Raw genomic sequence first — 17,769 nt, forward strand, 5'->3', positions numbered from 1 at the left:
ACAATGATGAAGATCCTAGCCAACTTTCTATTTAGGGAAAAAGAAATAAAGTTTACTAGTTAGAAAGGAAGAGATGAACTGCCTTTATTTACAAATAATATGTTTATCAATATTAAAAAAAACCCTCTGCATACAATCAATGATCCAATTATTCTAGAGAGTTCAGCAAATTTGCTGCATAAGCAAATTAATACTGTTCCTCTGTAGCAAGGGGTTGACAAACTATTGCCTGCTGGACAAATCTGGCCATCACCTGTTTTGTAATTAAACTTTTGTTGGAACATAACCATGCCCATTTGTTTATATACTGTCTAGGGTTTCTTTCTTGGTACTACGTCAGAGTTGAATGCTAGAATGGGAATTGGCCCACAAAGCCTAAATTATTTAGTTTCTGGTATTTTACAAAAAAAGTTTGCTAACCCCCACTCTGAAGCAACAATAATTAAATAGAAAATATGATACAAAAATAAGATGCAATTTACAAAAGTAACAAAAATTGTTATATATGTATAAATTAGCCTAAGAGTGAACACTGCCTTTATGAAGATAATTAATGCTTTTATTAAAGACTTAAAAGCAGATCTATCTAAATGGGAAAATATTCTGTATTTACGGATGGGGCAACTTATCATTATAAGATACAAATTTCCCTTACATTAATCTGTAAACTCAAGGCAACCCCAAGAAAAATTACAGATGGATCTTTTAGGAACTCAGCAAACTCCTTTTAATCTTTACATGGGAGAATAAAGATCCATAAAAAGAAGAGTGAAGAGAGATAGTTTCCCTTCCAGATATTTAGATAAACCTCAAAACGATTTAGTGAAAATGATATGGTGTTCATGAAGAAATGAATATTCCAAAGGAACAGAACTTGGAGATCTATTTATATATGGAAAAAATGATAAATACAGCACCACAAATGCATGTATGTAGTATTTAGAAAAGTGTGTTTGGAAACTTCATACTACTTGTTAAGAAATAAATAAACCCGGATCACTAACTTACACTGTAGAGAAGAGTACGATTCTGATATAATATGTATCTAAATGTAAAAGGTAAACTATAAAACTACTGGAAGAAAAGGAGGAAAATTACCTTGTTACTTGGAGCATGGTGAGTTAAGTCTTCAACAAAATTCCCAAAAGTAAAACTCATGGTACAGAAAATGGAATGGATGTTGTTATATATAGTTAACTACTGTTACAGAGTGAAGGACGCTGTAGCATACAGTACATGGTACATACTGTACAAATTATATAACATATAATATATTATACTCATACATAATATATAATAATACATATATGAAAGGAATTCCTGAAATCACACAAAAAATGACAAAACAATCAATTCAAAAGTACAAAGGTTTTATATTTATAATTCATAGAAAGGTAAGGCCAAACTGATCACAAGTATCTTAAAACTCATTAGTAATAGGATAAACACAACAAAAATGAAATAATAATTTGTATTTATGAGATAAGCAAAAAATTATGAATAAAGCAACATTTGTAGGGAATATGAGAAAATGGGGACACCGGCACCACTGGTAAAACCACAGCTATTTTAAACAACAATCTGCAGCACGTGTCCTCAAAGTTAGAGGTAATCTGTACTGGGTGTAGGTACATCCTGAGTGTACCTTGATTATGTGGACATCTTGATTATGGAGTATATGTTTAGCCCCACCCATGCTGAGCACATCCTTAATGAGTCTGTCTTCATCTTTCGTGAGGATGTGCATACCCCTGTAACCTCGCCACGTATGTAAACATGGTTTGAGCACGGATTCATCATAATGCCATGTGTTCATCTTTGCTGAGTATGTGTGCATGCTCTACGAGTGGGACTCAGGAAACCCACTCCTGTAACATAGCCTAGAGAAATTTTTTCACAGGCTCAGAAGGGGACATATGAGAATCTTCATCATCTAGCACAGCAGAGAGTTGGAGGTGCTCTACTTGGGGAACAGTTAAGTAAATGTGGAAGATGCACACTTTAGAACACAGCGCTGCAGTGGAGAGCACAAACGAATGGTATCAGAGATAAATGGATACATATGAAAATTGTATTGAAGGAGTAAATTATGAAAAAGTATTATTTATATAAGTGCAAACAGAAAACACTATATTTTAAAAGGATACATATACAAAGATATAACTAAATACATTAAAATAAGTACTTAGTGGGGTACAGGAAGATGAATGGGAATCAGGATCTAGGATGAAGAAGGAGGGAAATGATAAAATAATGCACAATAATGCACAATGGCTTATGCATATATATGCAAGTGCTGTGCATATGCAGTAAGGTGAATGCACCCACTAAGTTTATGAAGTGTTACAGCCCTGATGATGAGGAATACAACTAAGTCAACTTTTTGTAATTTACCTAAAGAGAACACTGAAATCAAAGATGAACGAGAGAACTGAATTTATAAAGCATGGACATTCACAAGGAGCATATATATTTCAGCATATCTGAAAATATATTATAAAGCTTTCTGAAGGTATTTCACCACATCTTTACCCAAAATTCAATGAGATAATTCAGTCTATCCTGACTAAATACTTTATTTTGTTTGTATTTAGTTAGAATGATCTCATCATAATTTCTAATCCAATTTAAATATATTTTTTCCAAATTGCAGTAAATACACTTTGCAAAGTCATTGTTCCTAGATGGAATTAAATTACTTACCTTGGTAATGGAGAGTTACCAGAAGGATGTAAATGAGTTGTTAACATGGCACTTCATTGCCACAATAATTTAGAGCCACTAGCTAGCTTGATGTGTCTGCAATAAATGTTTTATTATTTAGGAAAAATACACTATACAAGTTGCAATGTGCCATGCTCATTCATGCTGTAAATCAACAAAGATCAGCAGACTGAATAGAAAAATGAAAAGCTTATTTAGAAACTGACATAAGCTTTCAGATGAGCAGGGATGGTTGAAGTTAACTGCATTCATTTTTCTTTGCTTGTCATAGTTGCCACTTGAATTTCACTGCTAAAGATAGAAGATAGTTTTGCTTTATGAAATTATATCCACAGAAACAGTGTTTGCATTTATATAGATATAGTCATAATAAAGTGGAATATAAAGAAGCCACACTAAAGTAGTAGTAGCCCCAAATTTATGAAGTGTGGGATGGAATTTGTTACCCCACACCTCTACACTCAGTCAAATCGTTCTATGAAGATCAAAGCTCATGTTAGAAACCATGGTATGACTTTATGCCCCGGGACTATATAGTAATTGCCAGACAATAGAGTATAAAACACCATACGTTTAGCATTGTAAAGCACCTGGCAATTTTTTCCTTATTTGCTTTGTCCTTATTTTGACAAGCTCAAAACCCCAGAAAAATCATCGCTCTGCTTGCAAACCACATAGTGCCAGCCACGGTGCGAAGAGATAGGCATCAATTTCTGAAACCTGGTCCTCACCCTGATAACTCCTCCACCTTCACTGAAGGAACCTAGAAATTGCCACAGCTAACCACAGATGATGTTCTCAGTATTGAAACCGTGAAGAGCCAACTCCTAACTGTTACCTCCCTTTCTGCCATGAGAAGACAGTGTCCCAGGCTACCAAATGCCAAATTCTTTTGTGTGGAAGAGCCACAGATAAAGGACATCCACCTGTCTTAGAGTTAGCTTCATAATATCATTAGTCATTAGTTAAGTCCATCTTTCTCACATGTTACTTTACAACACAAGAGTGACCCTTCTCTCTGTAAAATTTGTCAGGGGATTGGTAACCTGCTAGCTACCATTTTAAAATTAACTCCTTTTGGAGGTAGACTTGCCACAGATTTTGGGAACTAAAGCCTAAGTTGAAAAAAAAAAGTTCTCATATTAATTTATTTATGATGGTGAAAAGAAATCAGAATCCTAGAAAGAGATCATTTAAGTAATAAGGGAAACATAGCTAGACGAAAAAGACCTATCAGCAGTAGGGAGCTGTGTGAGTCCACATGAGGGTCGTCTTGTGGCAACCCAGGGAAAGGCTGCAGAGGACACGCAAGGCATGAGAGGCTATCAAGGACATTCTAGTGATAAGAGAATGCAGAAGCAGACAGAAGCTATATTTCTGGGGGCAGACAGGGTATAATTTACAAATGGTAAAATGCACAGGTCTTAAAAGTATATACACTAGTCCCTACTTATCTGCAGGAGATGTATTCCAGGACCCCTGGTGGTGCCTGAAACTGTGGACAGTACCAAACACTATTTATACTGTGTTTTCTTCTATACATATATACCTAAAATAAAGCTTAATTTATAAATTATGCACAGTAAGAAATCAATAAGAACTAATAATGAAATAGAACAATTTTACCAATATACTGTAAAATGTTATGTATATATGGTCCCTCACTCAAAACATCTTGTACTATATTCACCCTTCTTGTGATGATGTGAGACGATAAAATGCCTATGCGATGAAGATAAAGTGAGGTGAAGGATGTTAGGCTGCTACGGGCTTCTTTCAGATAATTCATTAGAAGAGACCGTAGTTGACTGAGGTTAACTGAAACTGCAGAAAGCCAAACTGAAGATAAAGGGGGGACTACTGTAGTTCCATAAATGTAGGCAAATGTACACATCCATCTAACTCATACCCCTAACAAAAGCTAGAACATGTCCATTACTCTAGGAAGTTCCCTGTACCTCTTTCCCAATAAAATCACCCCTTACCATAGGCAACCAATATTTTACTTTTTATCACCCAAGATAACTTTTACATGTTTCTGAACTTTATATCAACAGAAACATAGACTATGCACGCTCATGTCTATCTTCTTTCATTCAAGTTAGTATTTTTAAAGTTCACCTTTGCTATTGGCAGTACAACTAATCCATTCCTTTATATTCTGGAGAAGTATTGTATTGTGTATAGACATCACAATTTGTTTACTCTTTTCTCCAAAAATTAATGAATACTGGAGTTGATTCCATTTTTTGGCTGGTATGAATAAAGTTTCTAAAAGCATTCTTACACAATTGTTTAGGTGGGCATATGTTTTTATTTCTTTTGAGTAAATACTTAAGAGTGGAATTGATGGGCATATATATGTTTAACTGCCCAACTATGTTCCTAAATGTCCCCACCAGCAACGTATGAGAGTTCTGGTTGCTTCACACCCTCACCAACACTTGGTATTGTCAGTTACAAATACAGATTTTAACTTAAAACCAATGGAGACAGAAGAAATTCAACATTTTAAATTATGCACAAATATTCACATCATACTGGTAGGACTCAAATCACTATTCTAAGCTATAAATATCAAGGTATGCTCTACAAAATTAGTATTCATAATACAGTGAAATGAATTTCATTGGCATTCATCCTTACCTTCCTTTGATAAGTCAGTGTATATATTCCCATTACTTCAATGAAATATCACGAATTGATATTAACTTGCTAAGATGAATACCAACATCTTTAAGATGCTGAACTATAAGCGTGTTTAGAATCAGTATAGAGCCTGGAAAAAAAAAAACCTATCTTTGTCTAATATTTGTTGCACTTGATGTCTTAGATCATGCAAGAACTCTGGAGAGAAGAGATAAGAATCTCTTCCATGTGGAATAATCATGAAAAAATGTATCCGTCCTGGATTCTAGTTTTCCTTTTTGAAACTAGAAATGATGTTAAAGAGAGGATGAGGGAGAGAGAGAGAGAAAGATGGAGAGGGAGAAAAGAAGGGGGAGGGGGAGAGATTAATCTGGGATTCCTGGCACTCTAGGGAGTCTATATAGGGCAACATAAAGTCTGTGATCATTCTAAAATATTATGCACAGCGGCTGGGTGGCTCAGTCAGTTAAGTGACAGACTTTGGCTCAGGTCAAGATTTCACAGTTCATGGGTTCAAGCTCCGCATTGGGATCTCTGCTGACAGCTCAGAGCCTGGAGTCTGCTTTGGATTCTGTGTCTCCCTCTTTCTCTGCCCCTCCCCCAGTTGTGCTCTGTCTCTCAAAAATAAATAAATGTTAAAAAAATTTTTTTAAATATATTATGCAATATTTAGGGTGTATAGTGCATCAGAATCTATAGGGCAGGGAGAAGGAATGTGTGCTCAAAAAAAGTTCATGAGCCAATGACTTTAAATCACTTTCTTCCATCTTGGTACTTTCTAGATGATTCTGCTAAGAGAGGCTCTGCCTGTCCTCTGCAATTAACTTCTTTAGCTGAGGGAGACTAGTTGCTGTGAGACTATGCTACTAGAAACAGCTCTTGAGTATATAAGCAGCAGGCATTACTTTAGTACTTCGTGTGATTTTGGTAAAAAATTTTTGAAAATCATTCCTTATGAACACAGTAGACTTAACTCTGGCAGTCCAAAGTGGATGAAGCTGTTGATACTCATTAGAAAGAAGAAAAAGTATTGTGTTTTATTTGCACTTAGATAACAAAAGACAGTCTTCCTGCCACAACTATTTTGTGAAAATAAAGTTGAATGCCTAAACACATCAGAGAACACTCTCAGGTAAGGTTTATGAACCATGACTAACCTTGTCTCTGTGCATTTTAGCACATCTTCCCAAGATGACCCAATGTGCATGCTGCCCCAGTTTAATCTGAAATTAACCTTCATGATGCCATTTCCTGTGTGGCACCTGCCTTTGAGTGGTGTCGTTGTCACACAGTGATTTGGTTCACTAGTTCATGGTGTTCATTTGGACAAGTTACCACTAATGTGTCTATGCTTCAGTATCCTCGACTGTGAAGGAGAAATGACCCTGTTAACAGTATGCTTCCCTGAGGTGCTGTGATGGACAGCCAATACAATTATTGTGGAACATTTTACCTGATGCAAAAAAAGGAGTTTTTATGGGAAAGTTATACGACCTTCTCCCTAGCATTACATAATGGTTCAGAGAGCCTGGTTATTGCTTTATTAAAACATTTATTTAGAAAATGCCTTGACAACCTTAAACAACCAGTGTTTTATAGTATAAAATATTAAGACTATTACTTTTTCTGCCATCAATTATTATTGTTTTCATTACCTCTGGAAAAATGTGAAAAAAGACCCACAACTGTGGACAGAGTAGGATGTTCAAAAGTGTAATGAACCAGATGAGCCATAATATAATACATTATTACAGCCCTCCTATTAGCTCAACCATCCTGAAATCTCCACAGGTGCTTAAGATAGATGTGGGAATAATATCTAAGAATCTCCTTAACCACCCAAGAATAAAAGACAATTAAGTGAAAGCTATGAATTTGATTTCAGCCTAAGATACATTAGATACCTGGATTAGAGTCCGATACCCTACTGAAAGAGTAATGTGATGCTACTGTCCAAAGTGTAATGAATTTGATTAATTAAAAGACAACTAAAATTGAAACTTCAATTAACTAGACTTCTCCAACCCCCTTTTAGGGAAGAAGTGCATTAAAAAAGTAATATCTATAATTTTGGGGAAAGTTAAATAAATAAAAGTTCTAGAGGTCCTAGAAAGAAAGTCACAAGATGATGGTGGTGGTGGTGGTGACAGATTGATGATAAACTGAATTCTGGGGCATTTACCTTCTTTAGACACTGTGTTAGATGCTTTATAGACCTGATCTCTAATTCTTATTAGAACACTTTTATAGTATAATGCTGACTCTACAGGTGAGAATACTGAGAATCAAAGGATTAAACCTTATACATGGTCATTGTTAAGTCACCAAGTCAGGATTCAAAGCCAATTCTGTCAGCCCCATAGTTTATGGGCCTTTCCACAACAGCAACTGCATGCCTCATTGGAATTCCAGTTCTTAGGAAGTTGACATAAATAAATTACAAAAGTAATAACTTCTCTACTCAGATAAACAGAATCAATGATTTTTTGTAATTGTTCTTTTTGGAAGGATACTTCAGAAATTTAGAAATATGCCCCAATGACATTATAAGAGATGACTATAATAAGCAATATTATCCAAACATGACTAACTATGGGACACTTGTGTAGAGAAAAGAGAGGGGAGAGATGTTGCAGGATAAGCATTCTATGGAACCCAACTGAGAAATATTTCACTACATCCATCTCTACCTGCATCTGCAAATTCATGCTCAAAGTGATGAACTGGAGCAGTAGAAGATTCAGTATTAATAAAAATAAAATTTAAATACATTCACTGTGTTGTATTTGGTAAAGAAGGAAAGGCTCTTATGTGTCTAAGGAAGATTTTTTCTAAAACTAAACCAAATGCTTTTCTAGCTAACCAGAAAATACAGTTAACTAGAATGCATCACGCCTTGATTATGCTGGCAATTTAGGTTGCTCTGAGCAAACTTGATAGCCCCACTGTATTAAGAATTATTCTGTTTGGAGCCTTTGGGTGGCTTAGTTGGTTAAGTGTGTGACTCTTGATTTTTGGCTCAGGTCATGATCTCATGGCCTGTGAGCTGCCAGCACAGAGCCTGCTTGAGATTCTCTCTCTCTTTCTCTCTCGGGCCCTCCCCTGCTCTCTCGCTCTCACCCAAAATAAATAAATAAAATTAGAAAAAAGAATTATTTTGTTTTATCTTTAAAAGATATCTTTAAAAGATATCTTTAAAAGATATCTGAGACAGCGGCAGCTACTGTTGATCAGATAACTCAGTAGCTATTCCCAATTCTGTTTGGCCTCGCCCCTTTCACCCACAGAGTGGGAAAGAATTCTGCTATTCCTGTTCACTTTCCTAGTCTTCATTGAGACTAAAGATGCCTACAGAGTACACACTGGGCATTGAAGCATAACTGCAAAGCTTGAAAATGAATTCTGTGGAGGACTGAAAATACATAAACAGTAGCCTAAAGAATGTTCTGTTTTAGACATATGGTCAGCTTTTTAAAATAAAATTTATTAGGGGGTGCCTGGTGGCCCAGTTGGGTAAGTGTCTGACTCTCGGACTCTTGATTTTGGCTCAGGTCGCCATCTTGCAGTTCCCAAGATCAAGGCCAGACTCAGACCCTGTGCTAGCAGTAGAGCATGCTTGGGATTCTCCCTCCCTCTCTTGCTGTCCCCCCCCTGCTGGCATGTGTGCACACTCTCTCTCTCAAAATAAATAAACTTAAAAAATAAAATGTATTAGGATATGATTAATGTACAATATATTTCATCAATTTAGGTGCACAATTGGATGAATGTTTAAAAAATGTACATACTCATACGACCACTGCCACACGTAAGGTAGAACATATGCACCTTTCCCTTAAGCAGAAAAACCTCTTTCCTCATCTTTTGCCATTGCCAAACACTGATCTGCAATCCTTCATTGTACTTTTGCCTTTTCTAGAATTTCGTAACAATGGAATCATAGAGTATATAGTCTTTGGTCTAGCTTCTTACCCTTAACATAATGTTTTTGAGATTCACCCATATTTTATTGTGTACTCATAGTTCTTTTCTTTCTTTCTTTATGTGGATATACCACAATTAATTCATCCATTCACCAGTTGATGGACACTGGATTGTTTGGCTATTAAGAATAAAACTGCTGGAGTGCCTGGGTGTCTCAGTCGGTTGAGCATCCAACTTCAGCTCAGGTCATGATCTCACAGCTCATGAGTTCGAGCCCTGCATCGGGCTCTGTGCTGAGCTCAGAGCCTGGAGCCTGTTTTGGATTCTCTCTCTCTCTCTCTCTCTCTCTCTCAATCTCTCTCTCTCTCTCTCTCTCTCTCTCTGCCCCTCCCCTTCTCGCCTCTGTCTCTATCTCTCTCAAAAATAAACAGAAAAAAAAAAGAATAAAACTGCTGTGACCATTCAAGCATGCATCTTTGTGTGAATGTATGTTTTTACTTATTTTCAGTGAAATATCTAGGAATTGGATTATTTGGGATCATTTTGACACTTTAAACAATACTTTCAAACCCATATCATGCTGAAGACTCTACCCAGTGCCCTCATGTTCACAAAGTCTCTCTCTTCTGGCTGGTAGGGCTACAAACTATTTCCAGTTTTCAGTGAACTCTAGATATATCATGAAGTACTACTTTCTGGTATTGTTTTTTCTCAGCCTTATGGAAGTTTCCTCCTACTGCACAGATCCTTACAGCTAAAGGTTGAAGGGGACTTCTATGTGGTTCTCTAGAGCAAACTTCTATGTATGGCTCCCTCCTTGCTCATATTCTGGCCTGCCAATCTAACTGACTCTGTGTTTATGAACTCTGTATTCTGAACTCACTGAAATTGCCAGGTTCTGTGTGAGTCCCCTCACTCTGTGCTGTGGCCTTCAAACTGCTTCTGGGCAGTAAATTGGTTCAGTTATGGGGCCCATTTTGTTTACTTTCTCTCAGGATCACAGCCCTGCGTTTCCTGTTGTCTGATGCCTTGCTGGTTATGATGAGAGGATAATTCCCTTGATAGTTAAGCCTTCATTGCAGAAGTGTAAGTTCACGTGTCAGTTTTTAATTAACTACAATGATGGGGTAGAGAGATGACTTGGATAATAAAAATGTTTATGAAATATATGCAAGAAATATGCAACAGCATTGTATTCACTTCCTAATAATAATGTGGAATGATGAGTGATATGTAGGGGGAAGTGCTTCAGAAGCGTTCTGGGTAAGAGTGAAATCAAAGTGTCATAATTAATTTAAAAATTGATGATTTATAAACTTAATAGGAGTCTATAATATGTATAACAATAGCACCATATATTTTATATTTTATAGAGGATATGTGATCCTCTTCACAATGTAGCCTCATCACAATCTTGATCTCCATTTTGCAGATGTGGAGAGTGAGATTCAATGATAGGTACTGACCCAGGATCACAAGACAGCAGATAGAGGAAACAGTTTACTTAATCCATTAATTCAAGCATCTAGTCTGTGCCAGACATTAGGTTGAGTTGACTATGTAAAGTTTCATAAAATAATTTCTACCCTCAAGAAATCAATATCTTGCAAAGAAACGTTCAAAACAACACAGGATGCTAGTTGGTTCCTAGAGGACAGATATCTAACACAGACCTAGAGAAGAGGTTAAGAGGAAGTAGCATCTACATAATTTAAGGGAACGAGGAGACTCAGATTTTAAAAAGAGGAAAGAGAAAAAGCACTCCAACCTAAAAATATCCCATGTCATGGCTCCTCTTTAGCCCTTTCCAATGGAGCTTCAAAGTTGTTTCTCACCTTTTTTCCTTACTATTGAGAATGAGAAATTCTCCTTGTTCTAATGACCTCCAATACTGGACTGATAATAAAAGAATTTGGTTCTTTATCCCTTCCCCCCTGTTTTTTTAAAAAAAGAATAGTTTTCATTTTACTTGCATTTTAATACTCAAATGATGGTATGTCATTATACTTTGCTGGTAATTCTTCTTTCCTAGAAATAATGTTATGCTTTTTTTCCAAGTCCCTGTCCAGGTTTAGCAATCTTTATGATCCAATTTCATAAACATTCTTGAGTTCTCTTTTGATACTAGATATTGTGCTAAGTGCTTCAGGGGATACAAATATGATTAAAATACATTTCCTCTCCATAAAGTAGTAATAATCCAGAAGGTGACTTAAATAAGTACATGACTGGTTATACTGACGGTGAGTCTGTCAAGAAAAACACCATGGTTAAAGGGAGTTCAAAGGAAGGAGGCATTAAAATTCCTCAGGAATGATCTGAAAAATCTTTACAGAGGGAAGAGGCTTCATTGAGCTTTGAAGAATGGGCAATCTTGACAGGGAGAAAGAGGGGGAGAACATTCCAACTATGACAAAGTATGTATATGGGGCACAGATTATGGACTGAATGTGTCCTCCCTAAATTCATATGTTGAAGTCCTAAGCCCCAATGTGATGATACTTGGAGGTGGGGCCTTGGGTAATTAGGTTTAGGTGAGTTCATGAGGATCAGGACCCCATGATGAGACAAGGGTCCTTATAAGAAGAGTAAAAGAGCAAAATGGTAGAGATAAGACCAGAACCTTGAAACCTGGATGAAGGACTTAGTATGCATTTTTGTAGACAGCAGAGAAACACAGAAGATTTTCAAGAAGTGATGTGAAGAGAGTGGATCTCAGGAGGGTAACCTGGCTACAGGATGAATGATATATTGGAATTGGGAAACATATTTAGAATATGATGGGAGGTAGAAGGCCAAGTAAGTTAATATAACGTCCTAAATGAAAAATAAAAAAGATACTGTATAAGGATTGTTGGTGTAAGGATGAGAAGGAGGGCCAGGTTAGCTATGAAAGGCGTTTCCAACCAAATGGATGTTTGACAACCAAACAGATAATTACAGATTATAATGCATAAAGAGAAAGAAGAAAAGAACAGAACTGAGATAGTTGTACTGAATGAATGACGATTCCATTTACAGGTATAAAGAAGTCTAGAGAAACTGGGCATTTAGGGCATAAAGAGTTGGTAGGGCATTCAGGTCAAGACGTATAACAAGCAGTTGGAAATGTGGCATTGGAACTTTGGAGAAACACTGGGCCTTGTGAAGAAAACATATGAAGTTCTTAGAGGTGAGGACTGAGAGAAATGGAAAGATCTAAAAAGTACTGAATGACTGTTTCATTGACAATGTCTAACATTTTAGAATTTCTCAGCTTTATGTAATATAAAGCAAACATTTTTTTTTACTAGTGACAAAAAATATAAATGTAAACTTGCAGTCATTTATTTTAACTGATTGTTACCTTTCTACATTAAAACTTTTATTTGATATTAGCCTAATGGGAAAAGTTAAAAAGGCTTTGATTCAGTCTTTATGAAGTTGTAAAGGTTTTGAGCCTCATAAGCCCTACTTTTCATCTGTCAAGTGGAGTGCTATACCCAGCATTTTTAGGATGATTAAATGAGATAATGGTTGTAAACAACTTAGCACATCGCCTGTGGCATGGCAAGGGTTAGATAATTATAGTATTATTGGCAGTTGCATAGTAGTATGTACTGTAAGATGGTAAATACATATCCTTGATTCCCTGAGACTGGAACATAAGAAAATGTCTTAAGTTTACTAGAATGCTCTTAGATAAGGGAGATATGAAAAACCAATCCAAACACCACAAAATGACACACTCAACAATAAGGAATCAACCAACCAACTCAACTCAACCAACAAGAAATCTTAGTTGAAAGTAATAAGTTATTAACAAAATATACTGCATAATTTTCTTTCTAAATGTTTTTAAGGAATAGCACTGATAAGCAGCTGCTTTTATTATGTGTTATTCTTCCCAGGGGTTTCAGACAGCCCCATGCTTTCTATAAGTTTCATTTTTGTGAGTATTATAATGACCTGCTGACTGAGAGGAATGAGATGATTTGGAACCTTTGGGTGATTATCCTGCAAATGAAGGTTAAACATTTTGCTACAATATCCCATCCAACTGGAGATATAAACCATTTGGAGAAATGATTTTAAAATTAAAGAGTGACTCTTTCATAACTGTTTTGTCTTTAATTGTGTGCTATTTATGAGACACTGCATATCTTGAGTAGGAAAGTACGTGTAAATGTATTTAAGAAGGTAGATAGGTAAGTACATGTGTGTGCTGGTGTTGGTGTGTATATGGGTTATAAATGGGAAATTAAGTCTCAACTCACATACCCAAAGCAATGTAAATGGCATTTTTCTGGAAGAAAATATCTTACCATACATTGTACTCTTGAGTGCTGCTATTGTTGTCATAGAAAATTACTGAACAAATATTAGTGCCGTCTATGCTTGGGAGAATAAACATCAAATGTTCCCCCAAAGTATCTTCCAATTATCAATCAGTATATTTAAAACAAGGACATCATGTTTTACACACACACAAACACACACATGCAAACACACACACACACACACACACAAATACACAGTTCTGGTCAGAGGTTAAAAAAATGACATATGTAACAACCAAAAGACAGGCTGTCTTCAAAAAATGATTCATGACATTGGAGAATGTATAATTGATGTGTGTGGTTGTCTGGATGGTAAAATAACAATGCCATCCATTAGAGATGAGAGCTCTAACAACTCAGGCAGGGAGGCAGTACGTATTTTATAGGTCATCTGGGTTCCATTTGGATCTACAGGTTGCTATTCCTTCTCCATACTTGAAAGCATTTAATGGATTATTATAAAAAGAAAAAGATGGTATGCAATAATGGTTTAAATTGAAGCTCTGTGTGTATATCACCACTGTGTGACTCCTAAATGAGAGCTTCATTTTTAAAATTCTCATATGGCATGCTTGAAAGTTTGCCAGTGCATGAAGGAATCAAAACAATGAATTCAGCAGCAGGAAAGAAGGACATAGAATGCTGGGGAGAAGTGGGGTTTCTTTCTTCCTTCCTTTCTTTCTTTTGGCATCCATGACTATAAAGAGTGAAAGTTCATTCGAAAAGGAAACTGCAGATATTTCTGAACTTCAAATGAGGAGTAATTGGGCAGTGTTTTTAGAAAACACACTGATTCAGAAAATGGGGTATAAGGACAAAGCTTAAAACCACCACAAAACAAGCTGGGGAAAAAAGATCTTGATAGTAATTGCGGGTGAAAATCAAATCAAACAGCAACTCATCTGGAAAATACCTCCTCCTTTCTGAAATTGAGATAAGCTGCAGGGTGGAGACTCTTTTCTGCATTGTTAGCCATGGGTATAAAAGTTTATTTCTGCTTTTAATGACTAGTATTTTAGAAATGTAATGGAAGATAATTTTACTGGATTTCCCTGAGGAAAAGCCTTAGCCCAATTATACAGGCAGTCCCAGCCATTCTAGTATAATGCACACAATATACATGCATAGAAACGAGTATTTCCAGTTAAAATAAAATGCAGTGGAATCTGAAGAATCAAAAGCAATGAAAGCACAGAAGGTGGATCAGGAATGATGAAGTATTATTAAGATACTCTTAGCTTATGATGATGTATGTTCTAAAATGAGGCTCTCCAGGTTAGTCCAAAGGGATTGACTTTTCTAAGAACAAACTTACCTCTCTATGGTTTGGAAGTGGGGGCTGGGGGCAGTGAAGGAAGGAGATTGTAGCACAAGTAGCTATTTCCTTAGTTCCCATGTTAACCAGGCTCCATGCAAAATATCTTCTGTTTAATTATGGTGTTGGCACATTTTGCATTTAGCAATTATAGATTGGTAATTCAGTGCTTAACACCAAAACACGGAAGGCCAGTTCTCAGTCTTCTAGGTAAGTGTATGCCTTTCATAGGTACAGTTAATGGCTCTTAGATGATTTTTGGTGGAAGAGCTTGTTATCTTTCCCTTGAGTGTGATATTCATGAATGATATTTACTTTAAAAAGTATTTGATAATCTCACCGAGATAACAAAGATCAATGAAACAAGATTCCTGTCTTATCCTCAAGTTGTTCAGAACCTATGGAAGACTGACATGCTAAGTATACTATTACAGGATAAGTGATCTTATGTCTAAGATGTTGTAGGACATAAAAGAGTGGCTCAGTCACTGTGCCAGGGTCTTCTACAAAGGATGTGGAGTTCTGGGAGCTGAGTCTTGAAGGATGAGTAGAGATTCACCAAGTGAAGAAGTAGGGACAGGACATTCCAGATGGAGAAGGCTCAGAGCACTCGAACATACCCAGTGCGAGAAAGCATGGGGTACACATGGAAGAGCAAGAAGTTCAGAGGACCTGGAATATGGGGGGCCTGAAGACCGCTTTCAGGAGTGAGGCCAAAGCAAGGGGTTGGAGAAGCATGAGGAGCTCAGGTGCTGAGGAGCTATGTGTCTTGCTGAAACATCTGTTGGTAATGTAGACACTGGGGAGGGGTTCTAAGCAAATGATCCCATTTTTGTTTTATAAAAGTAATCTTTTATAGAGGTTAGCTATTGGAGAACAGCTGAAAGAAGAAAAGGGTGAGGAATAGAGCAGGGGAGAAGAGGGAATGTATTGAAAAAGATTAACTGAATATTGGTGAAGAAGAGAACAGTATCACACAGTTCAGAGGTTCTTAGTTTTTGTTTTGCAGATTTTCCTATGCGGTTCTGTTTGAAAAGGGTGGGTCAGCTCTAACTGGTAATTCTTAGCATGGTAATATTGTATGGAAATGCAAAAGACAGCTCAGGAAAGGACCTTGTTGGGACTCCTGGGTGGCTCAGTCCATTAAGCGTCCGAATTCGAATTCAGCTCAGGTCATGATCTCAAGGCTCCTGAGTTTGAGCCTCAGGCTCAAATGTTGGGTTTTGTGCTAACAGCTTACAGCTCAGATCCTGGAGCCTGCTTCGGATTCTATGACTCCCTCTCTCTCTGCCACTCCCCTGCTCGTGCTCTGTCTCTCTCAAAACTAAATTAAAAAAAATTTTTTTAAGTTAAAAAATAAACATTTAAAAAATTAAAAAAAAAGAAATAGCATGTCTATTAAAGGACACTGTCTAATTTCTTTATTGGAAGCTCTATTGAAAGTAGGTATAAATTCACAACCCCTTATTTGGAACATGTGGGACCAGAAGAGTCCAGGATTTACTGGGGTTTTTTTCCATGTTATGTTATATTATGTAATACTTGTGCTATGTTACGTAATTTGCCAGCAGGTTCTGAGGTAGCATCTATTATCAAATGTATTAATATCTCTGTGGAGAAACATATGAATATTCATGGTAAGCGGTATAAACAAAAACTACACAGAGCCTCCTGTCAATTAGGATCAGGCTTTAGGGGTGAAATTTGAGCCAAACTTATTTAAAATCTTAGTTTTTAGAACTTTGCAAGATTCAGGAATTACAGAAGAAGAATTGTGGACTCTATTTCACTCACCTATCTGGTTGATCTGACAATTTTCTACTGGTGGAACAGAAAGGTGTCAAAATCAGTTTAATTTCTGGAAACTCCTTTGAACTAGAAATGTTGATGGGAGTATTAGAACTAAATATCTGTCTAGAAGGTCTCATCTGCCAAAATATACTGAAACCTGGATGTTAAATCTTTGCCTATATTCTTACCCAAGAAATTATAACTACCTGCATCTATAGACATTTGCTCTGTACCCAAATTTTCTGAAACATTCTGGATCAGAGGAATAATATGGTGAATTCATCCAAGCCTCTGGATGAAACTGTCATAAAAGTTAAAGCAAAATCAATGACATATACAGGAAACAATTTAATGGAAAGAAAAGAGCTGTGAGTATTGAAGAGATACAAATAACATTAATAAATAACTAAAGGTAGGAATATTGGTATGAAATAAATTGATGAGTCAAATAAAAATAAATCAAGGATCCTATTAACTATCTAATTTAATTTGGCATTTAACACAGTCGAGTGAGTGTATATGTGTGCATGTGTGCTTGTGTGTGCACGCTCACACAACTTTCCCAATTGTTACACATGAGAGTTGCTAGTTCTTAAATTAACTCAGTGCTCTTGAACTTCAGATTCCAAAGGGAATAACAAACGATATTCAGCATGAACCCAAGCTTCCTTGAAATACAATGTACTCTGACTGGTCACACTCATTCTTTTCATGTACATGTAGACTTTGAGTCTACTCCTTTCAGGTTTCCTTTGAAATGAATGGGTGTACTGGGAACAAGACAGGCACCTACTAGATTATTCCATAAGATGGCATCCAATTGTCTCATTTTTTATTAGTCTGGCCTTAAAGAAAAACATTTCTATAGAGGATTCTCTTCAGATCTGATACCAGTGGAATGTACTTTAACATAAATCTCTAAGACTTAGGGTTCCCCCCACCACTATGATGCATTTGAAAGTAATACAGAGAAGGTTGAAATATGGCATCTCCCTTCAGAATACTCATGTGATCATATCGCTCCCCTCTCACAGTCTGGTGTCTATG

General features: G+C 36.5%; 1 long non-coding RNA gene across 1 annotated transcript in view; it reads right to left on the minus strand.

Moving 5' to 3' along the window:
* LOC123379706 overlaps positions 1-17,769 on the minus strand; it is a 544,236-nt gene that overhangs the window by 202,051 nt on the left and 324,416 nt on the right. The window lies entirely within an intron of this gene.

This window comes from Felis catus, chromosome C1 (assembly GCF_018350175.1).
Source record: "Felis catus isolate Fca126 chromosome C1, F.catus_Fca126_mat1.0, whole genome shotgun sequence".
NCBI lineage: Eukaryota > Metazoa > Chordata > Mammalia > Carnivora > Felidae > Felis > Felis catus.